Source organism: Desmodus rotundus, chromosome 10 (assembly GCF_022682495.2).
Source record: "Desmodus rotundus isolate HL8 chromosome 10, HLdesRot8A.1, whole genome shotgun sequence".
Classification (NCBI taxonomy): Eukaryota; Metazoa; Chordata; class Mammalia; order Chiroptera; family Phyllostomidae; genus Desmodus; species Desmodus rotundus.
In genome coordinates this window covers 43,315,175-43,342,244 of record NC_071396.1, presented here as the reverse complement: position 1 = coordinate 43,342,244, position 27,070 = coordinate 43,315,175, and the positions used below count along the sequence as shown (strand labels likewise).

The following is a 27,070-nucleotide window of genomic DNA, read 5'->3' as shown; positions in this document are numbered from 1 at the left end:
GCTTTTGGAATTTCAATGAAGGTGTAATACCTACAAGGATCAGGAGCAAATGGGTAAAGGGGATTAAGCAAAAAGGTATTTGTCCCGCGTTAAAGGGGCAACTACTCCTTGAATTCAAATCGGTTGGGCCCAATGTGTCCCTATCTTCTGGTTTTTAAAACCAGTCAGAAACCCAGATTTATGGCATGTGCAAGCTCCTCATGTTTTAATACTGGCTACAAGAGACAAATGGCAGCACCTAACAATGAATGGACCAAACAAAATACCTCTGTGGGCTGACGTTTTTCACCTCTACTTGAAACTCTGGGTCTTTTGCCCCAACAGAGGCTTGGCAGCAGCCTCGCAATGAGAGTTCCATGCGAGGCTGTGACATTTCCAGAGGCAGACGGGACAAGGAAGCACGGTGTGACATGTGCTGCCGTAGAATCCTGTATGCAGAAGGCTGTGAGTGGAAAAGGTGCTAGTTTCCCAGGGCAATGAGGAAATTATGAGCTGAGGCTTCAAGATCAAAAGAATGCAAAGTGTGAAGGAAGAGAGTAATGGGGGAAAGTATTCCAGGTGAGAAAAATAAACTTGCAAAATTAAAGACTGGAGAGAGAATGACTTTTTGATGAAATATGGGAGTTCAGAACAGCCAAGAGGAGAGTATACAAAGGCAACACATTTGCTTAACGTGATATGATTTCCTCTTAAGAATGACCATTCTCCAGGATGAGGCAAAAGAAATAAATGTTCTTTGATTAGTAGTTGCTCTTATGTGATGTGTCTGTGATTTGACTGGGGCTATACAGGAAGTGCACACAGAAGTAAGAACTTGATGTTCTTCACCAGACAGAAACGCATATTCCTCAGGCTAGCACGTAGCTTCTAGTAATTCCTTCAGGTTTTAGACATTCCTGGGGAGCAGACTTTGCCACCCCAAAATATGCCTCTTTGGCTTAAGGATTATCTTGAGCTGGCTGGCTATTTTTAAAGAAACAGCAAGCGTAGGAGAAGCTTCTACTCTGAAAACTGAGTAGAAGTTACCCTTTTGCAAGGTGCACTTACATTTAGAAAGGAACTCTCCATGTATAAGGGTGCCTCCCTGTCTGCTCCAGGAAGAGGGGGATGACTACATCGCTAATCATTGGAGGAGGGGGCACGTGAAATCTGCATAACAACCTTACTTTTGTTTACTGTCCTTTTCCTGGTCACCTCCCATAACTAACCTCCCTTGCCCCCCAACATTTCCTGTTGTCTTTCGTTGCAGATGGTATTTAAGGTGGTGGCTTGGGCCATTGGGGGAGTCATTCGGTTTTCTAGGTCTCTCCTATGTATACAGGAGGTATACATGTCATTAAGCTTCCGTAGGTTTTTCTCTTACTAATCGGTCTTTTATTACAAGGGATCTCATGCGACAACTAGAAGGTAGAGGGGAAATTATTTGTCCTCCCCTAATTACCAAAAATGAAAGGAGGGCTCTCAACAGCTGTTCAAGGAACCCTAAATATTATCAATAAGCTGACTTCATATTTCTTTGCGAAACAGCTTTTAACGATATCCGTGATTCTTTTATTTGCTGCAACTAAAAGAAACTTCCATATCTATTGCTATATCTGTAGTTTTAATTGTTAAGTATTCCATCTGTGATTTGTAGTTATTTATTGACCTCCAATGTTAGCAAAGGAGCATCAGTAACTTTCCCCTCTCTTAGCTGGCGTCACAGGACTGATAGGAAATGTTTTAAATGCTCTTTGGTGAAGAAAACACTCAACACAGTATCTTCAAAAATTACCAGAAGAAGAGAACTGATGAAATTTATTAGGAGACTAAAACATGCTGTTAAGCATATTTTATTGAATTTTTCCGTATGTGTTCTGTAACTCATTAGTACAGGCAGGCTGCAGCTGCTGCTTTCTGAATATGGACTTAGGAAGGAAGACCACAGCTTTCATGGCAAGCCAACAATTTTGGTGATGGTCCCAAGTTTTGCAAATTAATCTGGCCTCAAATACTGTATTTTGCTATTATGTCTTCAAAATAAATATTAGGAGTAAATGTCTGGATCAGTGGTTTTTATTTATTTTTATTTAATTTTTTTTCAATTTTTAAGAAAATGGAACCATGTTTTACTGAAGAACATTGACATGTAAAAAGCTGTACATATTTAATGTATATGACTTGATGAATTTGGGGCTACATACCCACCCATGAAACCATCACTGCCATCAATGCCATAGATATACCTATCACCTCCCAAAGTTTCCTCCCATCCCCATTATTATTATTTCATTATTTGCGTGTGTATGTATTATAAACACTTACCATAAGATCTACGCTCTTGAACTGGTAGTCTTTAAACTTCAGTGTGAAGAGATAGCTGGTGGGGGGCAGTGCTTGATAAAATGCAGATTTGCAGGCTCTGTCTGCAAAAAGTCTGATTCTGATTTTTTTTTAAGGTGTCCCTAAGTGATTCTGATGCAAATGGTCCCCAAATTCCATTTTAAATGATGCTGGGCTGATAGTGCACTGAGTATTTGGCCCAGCCAAGTCTTCAACTTCAAGGAAATAAAAAACTTCTGAGATGTACCCACAGCAATAAGGCCAGTGAGTGCAAGCTGCAGTGAGTGCAAGCTCATGGGCGTTCCCTGGTTTGCTCACAGCCATGTCCCCAGCAGTGCGCATGGCACAGAGGGGAACTCCCAAACCACTCACTGACTAAATACATGAAAAAAAATGAATTGAGCATGTCAGTGCTTGCTTTCCAAACCTCATGCCCTTTACTTGTTCTCCTTTCTTGTACTAATCATCTGTCAGACAAAGGACTCATGTCACAGCCTCATCAAAAGAGACATTTGCAGGGTCAAAATGATGACATTCTGCAATGTCATCAGCAGTCCTGAAACTATAATGTTGATTAAAGTTTTGTTTTCGGACCACCTACAAAAACTGAGCATGAACCTGAAGGAGTCTCAACACCATGGGGGATCATGAAAAGCAGCATCCACATTCCAAATGCACTCTCCAGCACATCACACAAAACGTGGCACCTCTAGTCCCAGCCAAATGTTGAGTGGGTCTGAATGACGCTGAGCCACAGAATTCCCGTTTTTTCCAGACCTTGTGAGCTTGTGAAATGCTTCTGTGTTAGCTGTCATGCTCGGAAACCAATTTGGTGATTGGGGGCAGACCCATAAAAACATATGATTTCTTTTAAGAAAACTTTTGTTATTTCTCAAGGGCACATGGAAATATTTTTATGAAACCTTTAAGTTGCATACAACATGGAGGGAGAAACCAATACAGCTGCCAGTTTTATTCTTCTGAAGAAATTCAGAAGAGATGAAAAATCCACTGTATTAACCACTGAAGCAGACCCAGTACTGTGCCAAATGCGTTTTTCATTAGGAAGGACATAAGCGTTAATGCAATTTAAAGTTCTGACCGAGGTCCTAATTTATCTTGCAAGTTAGCACACTTAGCAAATGAAAGTTCACAGCGCTCTTAACATACAGCTAAAAGGAATCCTTCTGAGACTGCTTTAGCCTTCAATATCATGCAAGCTTTAGAATTCTATCCGTAGTATGAATTCAAGTATTGATTGTTATTAATCAACACACACTGGTTGACTGAACACTGCTTATCAATAGTATTTTCAATGGTTTCTCTGGCACACATTAGTTCTTATTTTTTCATGTTAAAGTCATAAATACTTGAACCAAAAGGAAGCTGAAATAGCTGTACTTATATTAGACAAAATAGACTTAAAGACTGTAATAAGAGACAAAGAAGGACATTAAATAATGATACACAGGTCAATCTAACAAGAGAATATATAACATTTAAAATATTTATGTGCCTAACAGGAGTAATAAACATAAAGAGGAGTACCTAATAAAGCAAATATTAACTGAACTAAAAGGAGAAACAGACAGTAGTACAATACTTTAATATCCCACTTACATCAATGAATAGATCATCCAGACAGAAAATCAATAAGGAAACACTGGCCTTATGTTAGAATAGATGGACTTAACAGCTACTTACAGAATGATTCATCCAAAAGTAACAGAATACACATTCTTTTCAAGTGCACATGGAATATTTTCTAAGATAGATCATATGTTAGCCCACCAAATGAGTCTTAATGAAGTTGATAAATGAAGTCATATCAAGCATCATTTCTGACCACAATGGTATAAAATGAGAAATTACATGAAGAAAACTGGAAAATTCACACATATGTTTAGATTAAACAATATGCCACTGAATAACCAATGGATCAAAGAAGAAATCAAAGAGAATTTAAATAATACCTGGACATAAAAGAAAACGAAAATGTGGCATACCCACGTTTATGAGATGCAGCAAAAGTGTCTGAAGAGGGAAGCTCATAGCAACAAAGCCCTTCCTCAAGAAACAAGAAAAGTCTCAAATAAACAACCTAACTTTTTTTTTTTTAAATATATTTATTGATTATGCTATTACAGTTGTCCCATTTCCCCCCCCACTCCACTCCATCCTGCCCACCCCCGTCCCTCCCACATTCCCCCCCTATAGTTCATGTCCATAGGTCATACTTATAAGTTCTTTGGCTTCTACATTTCCTACACTATTTTTACCCTCCCCCTGTCTATTTTCCACCTATCATCTATGCTACTTATTCTCTGTACCTTTCCCCCTCTCTCCCCCTCCCACTCCCTTAATGACAACCCTCATGTTCTAGTTGTTTGCCTAGTTTGCTCTCGTTTTTGTTTTATGTGTGGCCATTAATAACTGTGAGTTTGCTGTCATTTTTACTGTTCCAATTTTTGATCTTCTTTTTCTTAGGTAACTCCCTTTAACATTTCATATAATAAGGGCTTGGTGATGATGAGCTTCTTTAACTTGACCTTATCTGAGAAGCTCTTTATCTTCCCTTCCATTCTAAGTGATAGCTTTGCTGGATACAGTAATCTTGGATGTAGGTCCTTGCGTTTAATCTTGGGTAATGTAATTATGATGTGCCTTGGTGTGTTCCTCCTTGGGTCCAGCTTCTTTGGGACTCTCTGAGCTTCCTGGACTTCCCGGAAGTCTATTTCCTTTGCCAGATTAGGGAAGTTCTCCTTCATTATTTGTTCAAATAAGTTTTCAATTTTTTGTTCTTCCTCTTCTCCTTCTGGCACCCCTATAATTCGGATGTGGGAACGTTTCAAGGCGTCCGGGAGGTTCCTAAGCCTCTCCTCATTCTTCCAAGTTCTTGTTTCTTCATTCTTTTCTGCTTGGATGTTTGTTTCTTCCTTCTGGTCCACACCATTGATTTGAGTCCCAGTTTCCTTCTCATCACTATTGGTTCCCTGTACATTTTCCTTCGTTTCTCTTAGCATAGGCTTCATTTTTTCATCTGTTTTTCGAATAGATTCAACCAAGTCTGTGAGCATATTGATAACCAGTGCTTTGAACTGTGCATCCGATAGGTTGGCTATCTCTTCGTCGCTTAGTTGTATTTTTTCTGGAGCTTTGAAGTGTTCTGTCATTTGGGCCATTTTTTTTTTTTTTGTCTTGGCGCGTCTGTTACTTTAAGGGGCGGAGCCTTAGGTGTTCACCGGGGCGGGGTAATGCTGGTCGCTGAGCTGTGACGCTGTACGTGGGGGAGGGGCCGAGTGGGAGCAATGGCGCCCGCCTCACTCTCCTCCGGATTTCAATCTTTCACTCCGATACCCACAATCAAACTGGGCCCCTCTGGTGCTGGTTCCCGAGTAAGTGGGCCTGTGCACACTCTAGGCCCCTGTGGGTCTCTCCAACAACCTCTTCTGTGAGGCTGGGAGTCTCTCCTGCTGCCGCCCCAACCCCCAGGGGCGCTTTCAATCAGAGGTTTGAGGCTTTATTTCCCGTAGCTGGAGCCCTGGGTTGCACAGTCTGCTTTGTTGCCCGCCATTCGTCAGGTTTATCCGTGGGCGAATTTGGTGCCGCGCGGGGTGCTACCCGCTGCTCAGCCTGCCCCACTCTCCGCCACTCTGAGTCCGGCCCTCTCGGTTTATCTGCGCAGATGTGGGGCCGCAGGGTCTGCTAGTGCTCGGACTGCCTGCGCCATTTGTCCCACACTCCGCCAGTCTCAGTCCCGCCACAGCCGCGCGAGTCCTCTCCACCCCGGTGCCCGTCTCCGCCCCTCCTACCAGTCTGGATGAATGGTTATTTTCTATTTTCTTGGTGTTGGTCCCCCTTGTTGTTCGATTCTCTGTCAGTTCTGGTTGTGCGAGGAGGCGCAGTGTGTCTACCTACGCCGCCATCTTGGTTCTCACAACCTAACTTTATACCTCAAAAAACTAGAAAAAGAACAAACAAATGAAGCCCCAAGTTAGTAGAAGGAAGAAAATAAGAAAGTTTGGAGCAGCAATAAATGGAATAGAGACTAAAAAGACAATAGAAAAAAATCAATGGAACTAACATCTTGTTCTTTGAAAAAAATAAACAGAATTGACAAACCCTTAGCTAAACTCACCAAAAAATAAAATAAAATAAGAGAGAGAGGACTCAAATAAGTGAAATCAGATGAAAGAGATGTTAAAACTGATACCTCAAGAGAAATACAAAACATAGTAAGAGACTACAATGAACAAGTATATACCAACAACTTGAACCATCTATAAAAAAATGTATAAACTACTAAAAACATACAACTGACAAAGAGTCAAGCATCATGAAATAGAAAATCTGAACAGATTTGTTGCTAGCAAGGAGATTGAACAAGTAATCAAAAACCTCCCAACAAACAAAAGTCCAGAACCAGACTGCTTCACTGGTGAATTCTATCAACATTCAAAGACTTAATACCCATAGTTCTCAACTTTTCCAGAAAATAAAAGAGAAACTCTTCCAAATACATTTTATGAGGCCAGTATTACCCTCATACCAAAACCAGACAGGGATGCCAGAAAATAAGAAAGAAAAGAAAATTATAGGCCAATATCCCTGATGAACATCTTTACATTCCTGATGTAAAAATCTTTAACAAAAATTAGCAAAATAAATTCAACAATACATTAAAAAATTATACACCATGATCAAACAGGATTTACTCTAGGAATGCAACATGTTTCGACACCCGCAAATCAGTAAATGTGATACATCACATTAAAAAAATGAAGGATAAAATTCATATGATCCTCTCAATTGATGCAGAGAAAGCATTTGATGAAATTTAACATCCATTCATGATAAAAGAAACTCTCAACAAAATCAGTCTAGAGGGCTCAACATAATAATGGCCATAAAAAACAAGCCCACAGCTAACATCATGCTAAATGGTGAGAAGATGAAAGCTTTTTCTTTAAGATCGGGAACAAGAGAAAATGTCCATTCTTGACACTTTTGTTTGACATAGTATTGTAAGTTCTAGCCAGAGCATTTAGGCAAGGAAAATAAATAAAAGGAAAGGAAGAAGTAAAACTGTCACTATTTGCATATGATACATAGAAAACTCTAAAGACTCCATAAAAAAAAAAAAAAACCCTGTTAATACAAATAAATAAATTCAGTAAAGTTGCAGAACACAAAATCAATATACAAAAATTTGTTGTGGCTCTTTATGCTAATTATGAACTATCAGAAAGAGTAATTAAGAAAATAATCTCCTTTACAATTACATCAAAAAATTAAGCAATCAGTATACCAGTTCACATTCATCTACAAAAGAATGTTCTCTCTGTTGTAATTAAGGTTTTTTTTTTCTTTCAGGTAGACACAGGAAAAACATAACAATGAACATTAGTGAGAAAACAGCATAATAAGTGACAGATCGAGTGTTCGGCCTTTATATATTTCCGTATTTTTGCAGAAGACAGAATGCATGGCCAGGCCTGAGTAAACTATTTCTGTCTCTTTAAAGGTGGCTCCCTTTCCTCTCTCTCCTCTTCCAGCCCTTCCCACCATTTCCTGTGTTCTGATTAATGGGAAACCCTCAACTCCACTCTCACAGGTTCGTCCGATTCTGCTCTATTTCCTGGAGGTTGGTCCTTCCAGAACAACTAGAAACTCACCCAAGTAGCTATTAAGGCCACCGATTCTCAATTCCCCATCGTTAGAAAGTGGAGACGGGAGAACCAAGATGGCGGCGTAGGTAGACACACTGCGCCTCCTCGCACAACCAGAACTGACAGAAAATCGAACGGCAAGGAAGTCCGACACCAAGGAAATAAAAAATAAACATTCATCCAGACCAGTAGGAAGGGCGGAGACGGGCAGCCGGGGCAGAGAGGACTCGCATGGCTGTGGCGGGACTGAGACTGGCAGAGTGTGGGACAAATGGCGCAGGCAGTCTGACCACTGGCAGACCCTGCAGCCCCACATTCGCGCACAGATAAACCGGACAGACGAACGGCGGGGAGCGAAGCAGACCGCGCAACCCAGGGCTCCAGCTCGGGGAAATAAAGCCTCAAACCTCTGATTGAAAGCGCCCGTGGGGGTTGGGGCGGCAGCAGGAGAGACTCCCAGCCTCACAGGAGAGGTCTTTGGAGAGACCCACAGGGGCTCAGAGTGTGCGCAAGCCCACCCACTCGGGAACCAGCACCAGAGGGGCCCAGTTTGATTGTATCGGAGTGAAAGATTGAAATCCGGAGGAGAGTGAAGCGGGCGCCATTGCTCCCTCTCGGGGGAACCCCCCCCCCTACAGCGTCACAGTGCAGCGACCAGCATTACCCCGCCCCGGTGAACACCTAAGGCTCCGCCCCTTAAAGTAACAGACACACCAAGACAAAAAAAAAATGGCCCAAATGACAGAACACTTCAAAGCTCCAGAAAAAATACAACTAAGCGAGGAAGAGATAGCCAGCCTATTGGATGCACAGTTCAAAACACTGGTTATCAAGATGCTCACAGAATTGGTTGAATCTGTTCGAAAACCAGATGAAAAAATGAAGCCTATGCCAAGAGAAACAAAGGAAAATGTACAGGGAACCAATAGTGATGCGAAGGAAACTGGGAGACTCAAATCAACGGTGTGGACCAGAAGGAAGAAACAAACATCCAACCAGAAAAGAATGAAGAAACAAGAACTTGGAAAAATGAGGAGAGGCTTAGGAACCTCCAGGACATCTTGAAACGTTCCAACATCCGAATTATTGGCGTGCCAGAAGGAGAAGAGGAAGAACAAAAAATTGAAAACTTATTTGAACAAATAATTGAAGGAGAACTTCCCTAATCTGGCAAAGGAAATAGACTTCCAGGAAGTCCAGGAAGGTCAGAGAGTCCCAAAGAAGCTAGACCCAAGGAGGAACACACCAAGGCACATCATCATTACATTACCCAAGATTAAACGCAAGGACCTACATCCAAGATTACTGTATCCAGCAAAGCTATCATTTAGAATGGAAGGGAAGATAAAGTGCTTTTCAGATAAGGTCAAGTTAAAGAAGTTCATCATCACCAAGCCCTTATTATACGAAATGTTAAAGGGAGTTGCCTAAGAAAAAGAAGATAAAAAATACGAACAGTAAAAATGACAGCAAACTCACAGTTATTAATGACCACACCTAAAACAAAAACAAGAGCAAACTAGGCAAACAACTAGAACAGGAACAGAACCATAGAGATGGAGATCACATGGAGGGTTGTCAATAGGGGAATGGGAGGGAGGGAAAGGTACAGAGAATAAGTAGCATAGACGATAGGTGGAAAATAGACAGGGGGAGGGTAAGAATAGTGTAGGGAATGTAGAAGCCAAAGAACTTATAAGTATGACCCATGGACATGAACTATAGGGGGGGAATGTGGGAGGGAGGGGGTGGGCAGGATGGAGTGGAGTGAGGGGTGGGGGGAAATGGGACAACTGTAATAGCATAATCAATAAATATACTAAAAAAATAAAAATAAAAATAAAAAAAGAAAGTGGAGACGGGGATCTTGATCAAATGACCTAGGACCTCCGTGCACATTTAATAGCAGAAGCAACTTCCAGGATAATTTTTGCTCAGAAACAGCTCAAAAGAAAGGTTTTGATCATCTTGAGTTTGTGTTCTCATTATCTCTTGATATTATACAATTAATTCCTACAACAACAAAAACCCTTTAAAAAGAGATTTTGATGCCTTACTTCAACATAATTTCCTCAAACATAACCACACTGGAATATGTTATCTCCTTGTTAGCTAAAAGTAACATGTCAGAAAAGTGAGGCTTCAATTTTCCAATTGGAAAAGAAAAACTATGAACAAAAGGCCAAGATTCTCACATTAGAGAATAGATGTCTGAGTCACCAAATGAAATCATAGCTGCCAAATGAAGTCACGATTGATTTTACATAAATGAAAGCGCTGCACACATGCACTTGTACGTTTCACAGAGCCCCGTCTTCTCAGCGTGTGGCTTTAAGGGCTGGCCATGTGAGCAGAAGTCTAAATAAAACTCAGGAAATGCTGATTGCGGGTCCGGTGATGTGAAACTCACGTTACTATTGGCATTAAAAAAAGGGCTTCAAGTCCCTGTAACTGCACCTGACTTGGTAGCTAAATTTGGTGATATGAGTTACATTTTTGAAGTACAAGGGGGGATGCCCCCCCGAAATGGAATTTATTTATAAAAAATTGTGTATTTATTCTTACATGTTTAAACTTCAGTCACCTTCAAAGTACTCTCTACTTGGTGCAATACACTATCAAGACCTTCATCCCCTGCTCAAAACAGTTTTTAAACTCATCAGTTTTGAGGTCTTTTAGTGTTTCTGCCATTTTGTGTTTCACCTCTTCCACAGCAGCAAAGTGTTCCCCTTTGAGAACTTCTTGTCATCAGGGAAAACGAAAGAAATAGCTCAGAGCGAGATCAGGTGAATAGGGAGGGTGGGGCCTGGGGCTCCTGCCGTTCTGGGTCAAACACTCAGCAAGTGTGGGCAGGGGCGCTTGTAAACCACCCATCATGAAACGGGCAAATGCCAGCTGGTACGCTGATACAGACGGGTTCCTAGGACACACACCTAGTGCGAAAGCCTGTACTACAGGGGGCCTGCCCTCCAGAAGATAATTCCTTTTTTGGGGGGGTCCCTCCTTATAAAGTCTATTATAGACACAATCATTGGCTAGAAATGTGTTTTAAAATCACACCATTAAGCAATCTAGTAATACAGAATCTCTAGAAATATTCATGTTTACTTCCAATCCCTCCACAATAGTCAACATCTACTATGATTGTTGAGAATATTCTCTGTCATATTGTAAATATGGAATACTCCGAGTAGAACTATACAATTTTGATGTTCTCTTGTAACAACTCAGAGGGCAGCTACATGTCCCCGATAGCAGGACAGAAGAAAATCTCTTGAGTTTAAAAAAAGTAGCTCCTATTCTAAAAAACCGCTTTTAGATTTTCGTACAAAGTATTGCTCTCATCTATTCTGGCTGACAGCTTTTTGCCTCACCGGCTACCTTGGCTTCACTTTCAAGATGTAAGGTTATCACACTTATTGCAACCTGGCACTCAGGCTAAGTAAGACCTCAGCGTCCTGCTGAAGTACTACAGAGCCCTCCCAGCTCGCTCTGAGCTTCTGAACTTAATGTGCTGGGAAAAGACATCACTACTCTTATCTCTACCTCTCTCTGCGAGGTTGTTTCCCATGTGTCTTGCCCAAGGGAACAGCCGGAGCCAATCGATTACCAGCCTCGGCTGAATCGCTGTTTCAGACATATTTTCTTTTGAGACTCTCATCATCGCTGTACTTAAACAGAACGGATTCAAGTCCAACTTACAGGAATTGTATAAGCTCTTGAGTTAATATACCCTTATCTCATCGTTCATCACTATCTTAGCAATCTCTTGCTGATTGCTAAATCAGATTAAGAGGTAATTGTCTACATGACCTCTATTTTCTCTGTATTATCCTTGCCTATGATTGTGAAACGGAGCCAAATTGGCTGGAATGATCCCATTTACATACAGGATGGGGCCAGAGTGGGTTTACAGTTGTTCATGTGGAAAATAAAACAATAATTAATAAACCATACAAGAATAAACTCTGTGTTTCACGTACAGCTGCACCCCTGACTACTTTAACATGGGTTAACCTAGCCTTTTTGGACCTGCAAGTAAAATGAACATGAATGCTCACTGTGGAAAGGTTTGTGTTTTTTTAAACCGTAAAGCAAAATCTTCTACACCTTTCATTTATCATCATTCTTGTGAAAAATGTATCTCCCACAAGCACAAATTAAGAGGGAACTTTCATCTCTCTCTCTTAGAAGACCTCAAACCACTTTCCATAGTGGGAAACATCCCCTCATTCCACAAATATCGATCAAGCGCCAACATCCAATGGGCACCCTACCAGACTAGATATACAGAGGCAGATCTAATGATGTGGTGCCGGCTTTCCACTAGGCTATTTCCTGTTTCTTTTCATACAGTTGATTTAAGACTCTTATGAGGATTATCAAGAAATTCTCCTTTAGGAATATTTCATACATATATAAGCTAGGGAGACTGTATGTATTTTATGTACATACATTTTATATATATATATCTTAATATATCTCATTTTGTACATATAATCTCTAGCTTTGGCTGAATCAATTTCTTGGATGTTTTCCTTTGATACAGTTTTGTCATTGTTCTACTTTAGCAAAGGGAAGATACACACACTCCTATTTGTACTTTTCAAATACTCTTTATCCCTCGGGTTTTTAGGTAAAGAATAAAGTTGCCTCTGTGTTAATGTGCCTGTATTTTTTATTTGTTTGCTTCTTCGACACTCCTGCTTCCCTCCCTCCCACTCTGTCAGTACCTCCTACCCACACAGGTTCAGCCTCATTCTCAGCTCTGGAACCAATCCTATTTCTGGGCAGAGAATATAATGAGGCCTGTCTGGGAGAAAAGGCTAGCCATTGTTAATATAATGAAAACAATGTAACCTGGCAGCCAAGGAGAGTGGTCTGGAATGTGCGTGTATGAACAATGCTGACTTCACTGTACTAGTCAGTGCGGGCGGTAGATGCTGTTGAGTGAGCATGTGTACTGTGTGGCCATTGCATTCAAAATGACTGAGTGGGCACAGCAACAAATCCACATCAAATTTTGCATTAAGCTTGAACATTCCTCTGCAGAAACTATTCAGATGATTCAGAAGGCCGCAGCTATGGGCAACTGGTGATTGGCAGCTTCATCACGACAATGTGCCTGCTCATGCATCATGTCTATGCAGAGATTTTTGGTGAAACATCAAATCACTCAGGTGACTCAGCCCCCTACAGTCCAGACTTGGTGCCCTGCGACTTTTGGCTTTTCCCAAAAGTAAAAATCACCTTTGAAAGGGAAGAGATTTCAGGCCATTGATGAGATTCAGGAAAACAGGACAGGGCAGCTGATGACAACTGGGAGAACTGTGTGAGGTCTCAGATGCCTACTTTGAAGGGGACTGAGGCGTCATTGTCCTATGTACAATGTTTATTGTATCTTATATCTTCTTCAACAAATGTCTCTGTTTTTCATAGTACCTCACTGGATACCTTCTGGACAGACCTTGTAAAATGGACTCTGGGCTGATAGTTCAGCATCGAGTCAGCCCTGCTGCTTATCCTAGTATCTGCTCTCTGCCTTGCCTTCTTTCCCATAGCCCATCCTCTGTCATGAAACTGTTTCCAGTCTCAGCATCTCTGCCTGCCTGGCTGCCTCTGAATTCCCTAGTTCTAGGCCACGCCCACTTGCAGTGTCCCTGTGGACACAGGGTCCTTCCTCCCTTGCTGGCTCCACCAGCCTTTCAGGTGAAGCCTGCCTACCTTTCGGTGGGTGTGAGACCTCCTCACTGCTGCCGACAGCCTCTGTCTACCTCTGGCCACAGCCTGCCTCCAGACTCCTAAGGAGATGCGGCCCTTGGCTAATTTAGATAGGCCCTGGCACCTGGCGCTGGCTCAGTCCTGGCACGGCCCCTTCAGCCCAGCTGTGCCTCTTTGGCTCCACACTTGTGCCAGAGGAGCTTCAATCCTGAAAACAACATCTGTAGTAGTGATTGGTAAGCAGGAGTTACAAGCCTGCCAGGTCTGGCAGACAGATGTATTTTGTTTGGCAAGTACAGTATTGAAACAGATTTCCTTTTCTTTTTCCTTTTCTCTTTCTCTCTTTAAAAAAAAAAATCAATCCTAACATTTAAAAATTAGGAAGTTCCACATAAAAACACCCCAAAAACAAAAATCAGAAACGGGATTTTCAGGCTGGCTGGCAGGTAGAAGCTCTAACAAGCTGGGCCCAGGCTGCCACGCGGCAGCCGCTCCCAGAGGTGAGCGGCCCTCGAGTCTTCAGCCTGCGGGTGGCTTCTCTCTCCAGATCTCCCTCTCTCTGCAGCTGCTGCCAAGCTGCTGTCTTCCTCGGCTGCAGCCAAATGTCAGGGACCCTGTGCACCACGTTTGTACCATTTTTTCATAGGGAAGATTTAAGTAGAAAGTTAATATATTCCTCTACCTTTGTTTCGACTAAAAATGGTAAAACAAATGATCTAGCTACATGCTAAAAAAATAATAAAATAAAAAAAAAAAGGACAAGGCATACGTCTGAATGGAATAGAAGTCTATTCCTAAGTGTTCCATGTGCAACATTTCTGATACGCTGCCTGTCAGCCCCTCACATGCACATTAATTGCCTGGTTCCTGTTGGCTTTTACCTGTGTGACCCATATAATAGGGCGCTTTGGGGGGAAGGGTTGGAATGGTGATAGGACGCAGACAGAAGCAGAAATACTGTTCACCATAGGTTGGTGGTTTGAGACTATGGGGAGAAGAGAAAACTGGGAGGGTCACGGCAATAATCTTCACATATCTGGAGAGCTGTTAGATGAAAGAAAAACTAACTTTTTCTGTATGATTCCAGAGAACTGAGGACAGGGAAGAGTCGGAGGGAGACACACTTTGGGAGTACTTAATAGGAGGGAGGACCACAGGACGCCACTTCTTCCCTGGACACGTGCAAGCAGGGTCTACAGAACACTTAGAGACTCTGGTTTTCCTTCCAGCCCCAAAGGTCTATCATTTTTATCCAGTAGGAGACATTACATTGAGAACAATGATTTTTTTTTCTCAGTTTTCTCTGGAGAGGAGAGGCTGGGTAAAGCATTGTGTAAAAGAAATATCAGAAAGAATGAAGGTAGGTAACAGTTTTGAACACTGAGTATTGCTTGGAGCCAGTGGGAGATAAGAAAACACTAAGAATTTTGAAGGCACACTAGGTTTGGGGAGCTTATTAGGCTTTGGGCACTGAAATACTCTTTAATTCAGGGAAAAATACGTTTGGATCATCCTATTATAAAGTACCAGTTCTGCAGGAGAAAAGCCCAGGGACCAGACGCGTAGGTGATTAATCATAAAGCCACCTACCATTTGCGCACAAGTTAAATGCCGACCAAGGCAATCCACAGTTGCCTTAGGCATATGCTAAGATCTCCAAAATAATACATCCTTTTAAATAAAAGTGACTTTTTAAGCACAAATGCATTTTTTGTCTTTGAAAATAAACCCTGTGAAAATACTCTGTGCCTAACAACTAAACCTTTTACTCGGGAGCACTTTCGTTCCATTAAAGAAATAGAAAATTCAAAATATAATAAATAGTCACCGTTTTGTTTTATTTTTCTCCTCATGTGTAAGTTAAGATTTTATGGGTTAGAATTTTCTTAATGGGTTCAAGTGCAGGTCTCTAGCAGATAACCCAAAGCCCGGGACACAGTGGTGGCTTTTATTGCTGCATTATGACCAACTTTTACTAAAGGAATCTTTTTAACTCCTCTGCCAACATTTTTACAAGTGGCTCCCAGTAACTCCAGTTGTTCATTTTGGTTTTGCTTCAAAATTCACATGTTATTATGGATCACTTTAAAGTCTCAAAGCTCATTTCCTTCACACAGTATCTCACATATATATATATAGTACAGCATATATATATATATATATATATATATAGTACAACATATATATATGTGTGTACACACACACGTATATATATCATCAGGCATTAAGATGAAGCTAAATGTAAGCATTTATTACATTTTGTAAATAAGGGGCAGCGGTATCAAGTAAACACATATACCTTAATAAAATACGTAGCTGTGCAAATCTAATGCTCTCTAGCAAATGCTCTAGCTTGTTCGAAGTGTGCTGCTTGTGGCTGGTGCATTGTCACAGCCAATGCAATGGAGCCACTCTTCCAGGAAAAGAACGGACCTGCGCTCAGGGGTTAGCTACACTCTCCCAAAGCAAAGCCACAGAGAAAGGTTTCTTAACAAACCATTTTCACTCTACTACTGTCACATTATTGTCTTTCAGAGACCATGGCTCCTAGTCTCTGTTTTTCTTTTCCTGCTCTGAATTCTTATCTTTGAAGAGGGTAATGTATGGAAATTTTAGAAGGAAAAAGAAAATTTGTCAGTTGGAAAGGAAGAGTTTCACCATAGATAAAAGGGGGAAAAGACACGTTATTCCTAGTCCTATGGTTTTCTCTCCAACTTCCTTTCAAATACAAATCTTGCAGACTAAAGACTTTGTTTTCTGGTTATACAGTGTGTTACCAGCCCTTACTTATGGTTTCGTGGTGTATCTGAAGCAGTGGGATTATCCATTTCCCTGGTATTTTTAGTTATGCAAATGAGCAAAAGAATTAATACTATATATATACTCATATACATATAGGTTAAAGAAATAGAAAATCTAAAATAGAATAGTCACATTTTATTATGTCTTCCTCCTCATGTATAAGTTTTTTATAGGTCAATATATAAATATTATTTTGTTTACCTGAATATTCTTTAAATACGTTCAAAATTTCCAATTGTTTGCATAGACACAGCTACAATTTCATCGACATCTTGTGACTTCTCATAAAAAGTGAGGATTTGGTGGGGGGGAAGTATAGAAATGGATATATTTTGATGCAATTAAACTTGCCCTAAAGGTGAAAATTAAAGCCATAAACTGGGAGAAAACGTTTGCAACACCTACAGTTGGCATAGGTTTGGCATATAGTATCCACAGAAATATAACCAAATCAATAGAAAAAAGGCGAAACATGCAGAGATTTCACACAAGAGGAACCTGAATGGCAGACAAAGTATAAAAAGGTGTCTAACCTCAACGAACAACCACTTGTATTTATCCAACGGGCAAACAGTGCAAAGTCAGAAGACAAGCATGTGATGATGTGGACTGTGAGAGACACTGGGCGCACAGTGCTGGGAGCTCGAGCTCAGACAGTCACTCAGAAACCAGGTGGCATCACTTGGCGAAACAGACCCCGTGGCAAGTCCATGCCTGAGACTACACCCTAGGGCAGTGCCTGCACCCTTTGTCTCGGTCTGCAACAGGACGGGCACAGAAACGAAACCTTAATTAAATAATCTGACAGTAATTTCCCAAGTGTTAAATCTAATTAAAAATTAGGCTGCAATTTTTTATTTTCTTAGAAGTGAAGTTTTATAGTCTTTGCTGTTTTTTTAATTACAAAATGATATTTTTCACCTTTGAAGTATTGATAATAAAACCAATAAAAAAGAAAAATGAAATGGATCACTCAGCAAAGATGGTTTGAAAAGCACTGTTTAGAGGGTTCTTGCACTGAGAAGCTGTCAAGGATATTCATCTCAATATTTTTGCAAGAGCAGAACAACACCACAAATCTCAAAACCAAAACTGAAATATATCTAAGAAAGAAAACAAAAAAATGTCCATTAAAAGAAGACTAGATAAGGAATTTATGGTATATTCACACAATGGAACATTATTCAATAGTAAAAATTAATTACCTATAACAACGCAAAATAACATAAATGAAACCTGGAAGAGTAATGTTGCGTGATGAAAGCAAATACCAGAAGGATCTATACAGTGTGACACCATTTTTACAAAGCTCAATAACATAATAAGTCCATTAATTAATTGGTTGATTAGTGAATTAATTAATATAATTTTTAGGCATACATACCCACATGATAGAATTATTTTTTAGAGAAGAAAAATGTTGAGCTCTAACTCAAGATAGCGGATACTACGCTGAGGCGGGGGGTTAGGACAGGGGTAAAATAAATACTGTACGCAGATCCATTCATCGATGAAGATCTGTTTACTGAGTTGGATGATGAGTTCAAAAACGTTTTGGTTATTATTAGGCTTTATATTTTAAATAAATGTTACAGATAGTTTGGGCATATAAAATTACATAAAATTTTAAAAAACAAACATGTTCCAAATAATAAAATTTGATCTCTTTTGGAGAAGCACTGTCAAAAATTTAGTGGCCTGCCCTGACCAGCGTGACTCAGTTGGTTGGGCATCGTTCAGTTCCCAGTCGGGGCGCCGGCCTGGGTCGCGCGGTCAGTCCCCAGGGTCCGGCGAGTGCAAGGGGCAGCCCATGGATGTCTCTCACATTGATGTTTCTCTCCCTCTCTCCCTCCCTCCCTACCCCTCTCTCTAAAAATAAGTAAATAAAATCTTTTAAAAATATTACTGGCTCAAGGTTGCAGATAAAGAGATTCTGACTAAAATCTCAAGATAATTAAAGTCTGCATTTAGATTATGAGATCTAAAGAAATACATGAAGTTAGGTACTGTAGTATTATGCGCTATTAACACAAAAAGATATATGATACATGAACATAAAAAAACTGCCATGGTCTTCCTGCGAATCCACACATAACTGAAAATAAGAGTCCAGCCGACAATGGTATGTCCCATATACAAATAAAATCACACCTCGTATTAGGAATTTGACCTTCTTTCATGGTTCAAATGTTTCTCAAGTACCTACTGCATCTCGGGCACAGAGCTGGGGCTGAACGTACCGTGGCAAAATCTGTAGTGAGGGCCCTACGTCATGGCGCTGGAGGATGGAGGGCATTAGGAGAGGCAATGGGACACTAAGTAAGTGTCATCCAAGGTCATCGGGGCATGTGCTATGGAGATAATAAAGTACGGGGAATGTGACCGAGATGACAGAGATGAGAATGGGGGATGTCTACTACAGGGTGGTCAGAGATGTCCTCTATGAGGAAGGAGCCATTATGAAAAACATTTTCTGCAGGGAAAAAAACCAAAACAAAACAAAAGCAAAACCCTGCTCGCTCAATGGCCCCAGTGGGAACCAGGTTGGGGTATTTAAAAAAAAAGAGCCTTGAAGTTGGGTTCAATCAGCACTCTTTTGGAACATTCGGGTCCATCTTCACGGACACAAGTGCCAACTCCACACTGTAATGTTCAGATCTTTTTTGCATCTTTTGCCAGACGACACTGATGTCTGGTCCTGTACATTCAGCCACCTACTGGCCTTCCGCACTTCCTGTTTCCACACAGGCTCCTAAAACTCAACAGAGCCTGGAGCTAACACGCCGTGTTTCCCACGAATACAGTCCCCTCTGGGCTGTTCCTGTCCCGCTCACTCAGGGGGCCCTTCCAGAATTGGAGAGCCGTCCTCAACTCTCTTGTTCTACTCATCCCCGTGCTTCCTGGCTCCTACTATTGATTCTAACTCATAGCACCTGCCTTATGTCCCCCCTCCATTCCTGCCTTGACTTTGAGAATCCTCACCTCACCTGTATTATGAAACTAGCCTTTTTACCGTTCTTCCCACCTCAGGTCTTGCTCCATCTCCAATCTGCCTTTCACACGATTTTCACAGTAAACTTTTTTTAAGGCCCATCTGGCTTAAAACCTGCCAACTGCTTTCCTTGCCTAGAGGACAAAGTCCACCCTCTTAATGAGGCCCCTGGGATCTGTTCCAAGTCCTTTCGGTGCCATCCAATGCAAGGCTCTAGCAGGACGGAGCCTGCAGTGCCCCAGACAGAAAGGATTACTCTCTGCTTTGGCCCTCGTTGCCTCCTCCCTTATAAACTTGCAGTGGAGAGAGTATCATCACTCCTACTTGGGAACTCGCCGCTTCTCTTCTCACGTGCCATGAATCCTCAGTATTTAGGGCACAGCCTCCTAGTCAGGAGGTCCTGAGTGCCTTCCTATTGGATGACTCAGGAGTGAATTAAGCTCCTTCTGCTTAATTTCTAGATAAATGTGCAACTGTTATTTCTTTCCATCATCCCTGCCAGTGTTTAGGTCTGTGTCCCATCAGCTCTTGCCTGGACTATTTCAGTAGCTTCTGACATGGCCCACTTCCATCTTTGTCAACTCCATCTGCCATGCCGCTGTCGGAGCTGAAGTCCATTCACAGGGCTCCCTGCCTCGAACCCCCAGCGGCTCGCACGTCCTTGGCGTGGGCAGCCACACCTGTGCCTGGGACTTCTTTGCTGCCATCACAGCACAGGGCACTCCAGTTGTGCCAAACTGCTTACAGTTTCCCAGACACGTGGCTGCCTCCTTGGATTGAGTTAATTCCTGCTGCTCGAATCTGTCCCATTTCTCCACCTCTTGCATCGCTCCTGCCCCATCCCTTCTCTATCTCGCTTATCTTCTCAGACATTAAGATTCAACTCAAGCATTACCTTCTTAGCAAAGCCTTCCTCTGACCCCCTACCTGGCTGCCTTCCAGTTCCCACAGTATCCAGTGCACACCTTGATTATAGAACATCATGTTCTATTAATTTTTTCACACCCTTGCTTGTCTCCTTTATTAGCTTTATTGAAGGTGGGGGTGTAGAACTTTTTTTTGGGGGGGTGCCTAGAGCAATGATCATCAGCTGCCCAGATACCAAAAAATTATGATTTTGAGATCTCTCAATGTCGATTCCGCACGTAGAGCAATGTGAGACTTTTCTTAGCGAATCCGGAACACACAGCATAATGCTTAGGAAACATAGGGTGTTCAACAAACATTTGGAAAACCTAAGTTCTCACGTGTTCACCACAATCACCCCAGTCTAAGCCCCCATTTTCTCCTGTCTGTCCCCTACTAATCTGAGTGCCCTACCTGAGATACCCCCTTTCTCTTCAGCTTTACCTGCTTACTTTTATTTTTTTCTTCATGACACTTTTTGAACACATGGTCTAAATGTGTCTCTCTGTGTCCACCATTGGCTCATTTTGTTCACTGCTGTGTCTCCAGTTCCCCAAAACACTGCTCAGCACGTGGTAGGCGTTTAACTATAATTCATTGAATGGTTGGCAATAAATACACTAAGGTAAATTCCGAATCTTAAAGAGGGTAATATAGTACAGATAAATGAATGAATGAACGTCTTATTTTCACTTATGTTGGAAGAACAAAAAAAAAATAAGCATTCTTAATTTTGGTCTACTGGTAAGGTAGTCTCTAAACAACTATATAAGCAAAATAACAATAGATCTTTTTTCTGATTTCTTCTGAGTCTGAAGATTAATGAGAGTAACAAAATAATCTTCTGCCATATTTACCTCTATTAGGAAATATATAGTCAAGACATGGTCCCTCTTGAGAAACACTAGCTTATTTCCAGAGAGCCGTTTGACAGGACTTGTGAAGCCAGAGAGCTTTCTGAATAGTGTTTCGCGACAGTGTTGTGCGCCCGGGGAACCACTTCACCGTGGCCAGAGGAAGCGGGGAGAAGTGATGGCAACCAAACAAAGACTATTGAACTTGAAAGTGTGAGAATTTGTGAAAGAATGTGCCTGGCATGAGCTTCAAAGAGAAATTAAACACATGAAAATATGTGGAAAAGGAATTAAAAGTTTATTTCCAATGGTTAGAGTGCTTCTCGGGCTTATTTTCCAAAGATAAATCTCAACACCCATTCAGCAATTCACTTTGCAGTTCTTCAAAGGAATGAATTAAGCCTGCATTTGTTACGGTGCAATATTTTAGTAGATATTATTAAATGAAAAAGAAAACTAAGTACAGAAGAATATTTACATAATATACTCACTTTTATAGCTGAAGAAGAGACCACTTACATACATGCATTTTTGTATGTATGTATATAAGATTGTGTGTGTGTGTGTATCTATAGCTATGTACATCTGTCTGCACAGAACATTCTGGAAAGACAAGGTTCCTACATGGGCAACTCTGGTGACTCTGGGGAATGGGCTTTAGAGTGGATATGGGAGAGAAACACTTTTTCATTGTTTACTCTTTTGTAGCTTGTGACTATTTAGCCACATTCCACATGCTAATCAGGGAAAAGCACAAAATGTGAAAGAACATTTAAGTAAATAAAACCAGAGAAGACTGTGCAATTTAATTATTCACTTTGCTCTAAGAAAAAAACTATGCTGTTCTCCTTACCGTGGAAAACACTGACATATGACACTGTGTATAGATAAATGTTGCAAACAAAAAAATATTACACTTTAGTTAAAACCTTCAATCGCAAGACATTCAATAAGTCAAAGTAAGAGTACCAATAGTAGTAAGTGATTTCAAGATGCTTCAATAATTTTTAGGCACAGCATTTTTAAACTCAGTTAATTAGGCTTCTCCTCTCAGCAGGTGAAAGAAAGCCCTCTTCAAGAGAGTAACTGTCTTCAACATACGTAAATAAGATGTCACATTAGCTCATAATTACAAATTTCAGTGGGCGAATGTCACCAGGACCCAGAACAATGCCCCATGTGCTTCACCAGTATGTGCTACTGTCAAAGTAACGGTCCTAAACCTTTTTGTGCCTTATCACACTATTCTATTTTGATTTCTAAGGCTCCCCTTCTAAAGTTATCATAAAACTCACGACTACCCTAATGGAAAAAAATACAACAAAGTAAATTGTTTGAACATTAAAATAAATCTCCACGCACACCAGAACAGTCGTAGCTCAGGGACTGGGCCCGTGACCCGTGCACAGGGTCAGAGAAGCCTGGATTTGGAGATCCAGACCCACCTCTCACAAACTGTGCGACCCCAGGAAAGCAACAGAGCTTCTTTCACCCTCATCGTCCCTCCAGTGACAAAGGAACACATCACACTGGGCTGTTTAAAGGACGAGTGGGAGAACCGAAATATCATAACACATTCAGTGGCCCTTCATAGATGCTCAAATGTTAACGCTTAATAGTTGTTGATGATAATAACCTGGTATCGTCTTTATAAAACAACTGAAGTCAAGAATCGGAATCAAGCATGGGGAGCAAGCAGGCGATCCCGGTACAGGGAGCACAGCGTGGGGGCAAATGCACACAGCTCCCTCTGCTGCCCTCCTCGCCCACGTTGGCAGCTGGTCTCAGAGACATGTTGGCCGTCTTCTTTATCTTAGAAACTTATCTCCATGCTTAACTTCTTCGGAAAGCTACTTTTTGAGGAATAGTAAAAATCGTAATATTCATTAATCCCAAGCTCCTGACCATTATAAGTTTAAATTGTGCGTCCCTGCCGGCACCCAAGGCCACCTGATAGTCCCGCGTGTCTACGTATGGGCACCGCAAGGGGTCGATTCCAAGACGGACCAGCAGAAGATGAGCATATTGCAAGTACGCTGCACAATTGTTTCACAGGCAACTGAGAGTTTAATGGAAGCAAAACCATTAAAACTTTCTAACTCCGCCTTTGTCATAGCTCTGAGGCTATGAGTCCTTCTTATGTCCACCAAGAGGAACTTTGGGTAAATTGGTAAACGACTATATAGTCTTTTACATAAAAATCCCAGGGCCCAGAGCTAATAACACATCTCTCCAACGTGTCCAATTACATTACAGAAAGAGTCAAGGAGCGCCACCTCTTATACTCCCCTAGCAATTTCCTATGAAGATTTTCTGAGTGTATTATACCTAGTAAAGGGGCTTGGAAAGCATTAGCTGTGACTTTTATGATGTCTTTGGGGAAAGACTACCGAAGTCTGATTCTGAGGCCTGTATCAGGCTGCCTCAGGGTTCTCACACCTTGGTACTGTTGACATTTGGGGCTACAAAAGTGAGTGAGTGTGTGTGTGTGTGAGAGAGAGAGAAGGAAGGGGACATCCTGAACAGTGCAGGGTGTAGAAAATTTGGCCACACCTGGCTTCTTCTGACTAGACGCAATCCCAGCTGTGACAATCCCAAACGTCACCAGACATTGCCAAAAGTCTTCCTGGGTGGGAGGAAAAACTGTCCCCAGTTGAAAAACCACGCGCTATCTGTATTAACCACGTCAATTCTCTCTTTCTAAAAGACTATATATATTATGTTTAATTTACTTTGGGGTGGGAATGTCTGAGGCTTAAAACTTCGATAAGTAACATCATTGCTCCTTCATCAGTTTATTTATTCTTTTTCTAAAGAAATGATCAGTAGCCATGAATATTATTTTTTAATTTTTTTTGTTCAGTTACAATTTATATTCACTATTACTTCGTACTAGTTTCAGGTCATACAACATATACTTTGGAAGCACTTTAATAATATTTAGGGATCCAAGCTGCCAACTGTTATTCTAGAAGGATGAGAATTTTTGCTAACAAAGGTTTTTTTTGTTTGTTTTTGGCTTTGCTTTAATTTTCTACTGACTCTTTTTGGTGTAAATGACTGGGACAATGTATCGGTTACCATCACAATAATAATTATTCCCCTTCATGTTTACTTTCTCACTGTGAACATAAGTCCACCGTAAATAACATCCGCTGTGTCGACTCTCGTTATTTTCACGGGAGGTTCACATGCAGTTTACAGACACCACCCCCACACACGCATGCACACGCACACACACGCCCATGTGGGAGCAGACGACACGGAGGGGAGGGAGACAGGACATGTCGTTAGGTCCTGGGGAAGCGCCTTGGATGGCTGATGTCTGCGTCCATCCCTCAACAGGAATTTGGGGCTCAATTTCTAAGATAGATTATTGAAAACTTCGCCAAAAGGGGTAGAGATAAGGAGAGTGTGAGGTCCTGGAGACAGCAGGTGAAACCGCACTTCCGGCGAATTAGCAGGCCGGTGCAGTAGAACAAAGCCGAGTTAGACACGGGTGATCCGAGAGTGGAGACCAGGAACAAGGCAGGGGACTCGGAAATGGAAGAGAGTGTGCCTACTTGACAATCTCGGCCAGCTGTGAGGTCCCTTCCGCTGAGGCAGAAGCCAGAGCTTGAGAAAGGGCCAACGACAGCAGGAATCACTAACAACCTGCCCAGCTGGCCCAGGGGGAACAGTAGCGTGACCCATGAGAGGCACCGGTTCTTAGAAACGATTTCTGCTGGAAATGGGTCTGAGAAGTACTTCTTAAAAGAAGACAACACCTGGGTGGAGGTGTGTGGGCCGGTGGGAGCAAACGAACAGGGAATGTGCCAGTGAAGTCGAAGATGAAGGGGATAGAATGACCGTCACTGCGGGAACACACTAGGACTGCCGGCCAATTAGGGAAAGCGTGATGTCACCTGATGTCCCTCAGCTCCTCACCACGTGAAGGGCGGGAGCTGCGCTGACAGCAAACTGCAGGGCTGTCAAGGACTGAAAGGAGCCTTAGTGTCCCGCAGAGGACATGTGACTGGGGGAGGGGTTACCGCAAGCCTAATTCCGGCTAAGGAAGAGGGATGGATGTCGTAGAGAGATAATGAGATCGCAGCGCCTCCACTGTGCTGAAAGCTGGGGAGAGAATGTTAGAGGAGAATTCAGGTCTACACCATAGATTTAAAAATGTGGGTTTCTAAATGGTTACACCACATGGAATTCTGGGAGAGGATGCTTCAGAAGAATTGGGAAGTCAGAAAAGCATAAACAGCCAGCCTGTCAAGAGCATAAAGCTCAGGTATGAAGCCCTCTGGTCACTGGGGCTAGCAAAAGTCATAGCATCATGCTGCCTTAATTGTATTTGGGTCTGAGGTCAGGAAAGTAAAATAAGGAAGAACAAGAAAGAGGCACAGCAAGAGAGATGGAGAGCAGAAGAAGAAAGAAGGAGGAGAAAAAGAAGAGAAAAGAAAGCAGTATGTAAGGAAGAGGCAGGAAGGAAAGAAGGGAAGAAAAAGAAAGAAAGAAAGAGAAGCCCTGGCTCAGTTGGATGGAGCGTCGACCTAATATGTTGAAGTTGCAGGTTCAATCCCCAGTCAGGGCACACACAAGAATCAACCAATGAATGCATCAATAAGTGGAACAGCAAATTGATGTTTCTTTCTCTCTCTCTCTCTCTCAAATCAATCCATAAAAAATTAAAGAAAGACTAAGAGAGAAAGAAAGAGGAAAAGAAAACCGAATGAGGGACATATGTTAACAGTAGGAAGTTTAAAAAAATAAGCCATCCCAGTGAAAATATATACTTAGGCCATTTCTCTATAAACTCATCCTGCTAGAATAAACATTTTACAAAATTTAGATTACAATGAAGATCATTAATTCCTCTATATCTAATTTCTTGTAAAATTATCTTGGTGTAGAAATTTGTGAAATTCTGTTTTCTTATCATTGTGGCCATCTTTTCCCCATGAAAAGCCACTTTTGTTTTACTTAAGATTCACAAGAAAATGTTAACTGCAATATTTTTAATAATATCCATTTAGACGTATACAGTACTTCACAGCCTCAGCAGGACTTCCACATGCTTTCTGTCACTGGCTCTGGTGGTCACGCTGAGCTCAGGTGACGTGGTGTCGCCCACACTTCCTCACAAGGAGACAGGCTCAGCGCCTGCAGCTTCCCCACGTGTAGCCCCCGCTCCAGAGTCAGATTCCCCCCCACAAGTCGCACATGGTTCTTTCCATTACAATATGCTTTTATGACAGAATTTAATTAGTAATTTTAATGTTAATTTTTCTAAACTGCTCTGTGTATTTACATCATTGCATTTATATGGAAGGATAAAGGCCTAAACATTTTATTAGTTTTATAAATAGCACATGCAGAACCCCATAGGGGAAGATTACCAATCTATTCTGCGACTTAGAAAGATAAACAGGATAATGAAGTCCTTGTGTAACGTAAATTAATTCGTGCCGCGTAAACAGGGGGGATTTCTGACAAAGCCAAGGATTCCTTTGTTTATCTGAACGTTGGGGACCCTTAACCACGCGCAGCCAGTGACGCATCGAGTGGTGAGCTTGGCGGCCCTTGTTTCACTGACCCTTTTGCGTGAGCTCACATTTCAGGTGGGTCAAACATCAACCCAACCAGCCACCCAGGGGCCCGGCAGTCAAGGGAAGGTCTGAGCTGAACAGATGAGATCCTTAACGAATGTTGTCTCTCAGGCATACGAACTAGTGGAGAATAATGCTGGGGACCGTCCGCACAACTGGCACGGACTATCTGAAGGAAGCTGGGCACAGGGGACTTTCTGTGTGCACCCC

The 27,070-nt window shown here is 41.8% G+C and overlaps 1 protein-coding gene and 1 pseudogene across 1 annotated transcript in view; both read right to left on the bottom strand.

The window, feature by feature from the left end:
- Positions 1-27,070, bottom strand: part of CHSY3 (chondroitin sulfate synthase 3) — a 243,999-nt gene that overhangs the window by 28,192 nt on the left and 188,737 nt on the right. The window lies entirely within an intron of this gene.
- On the bottom strand, positions 20,570-20,790 carry LOC112301626 (U11 spliceosomal RNA; annotated as a pseudogene).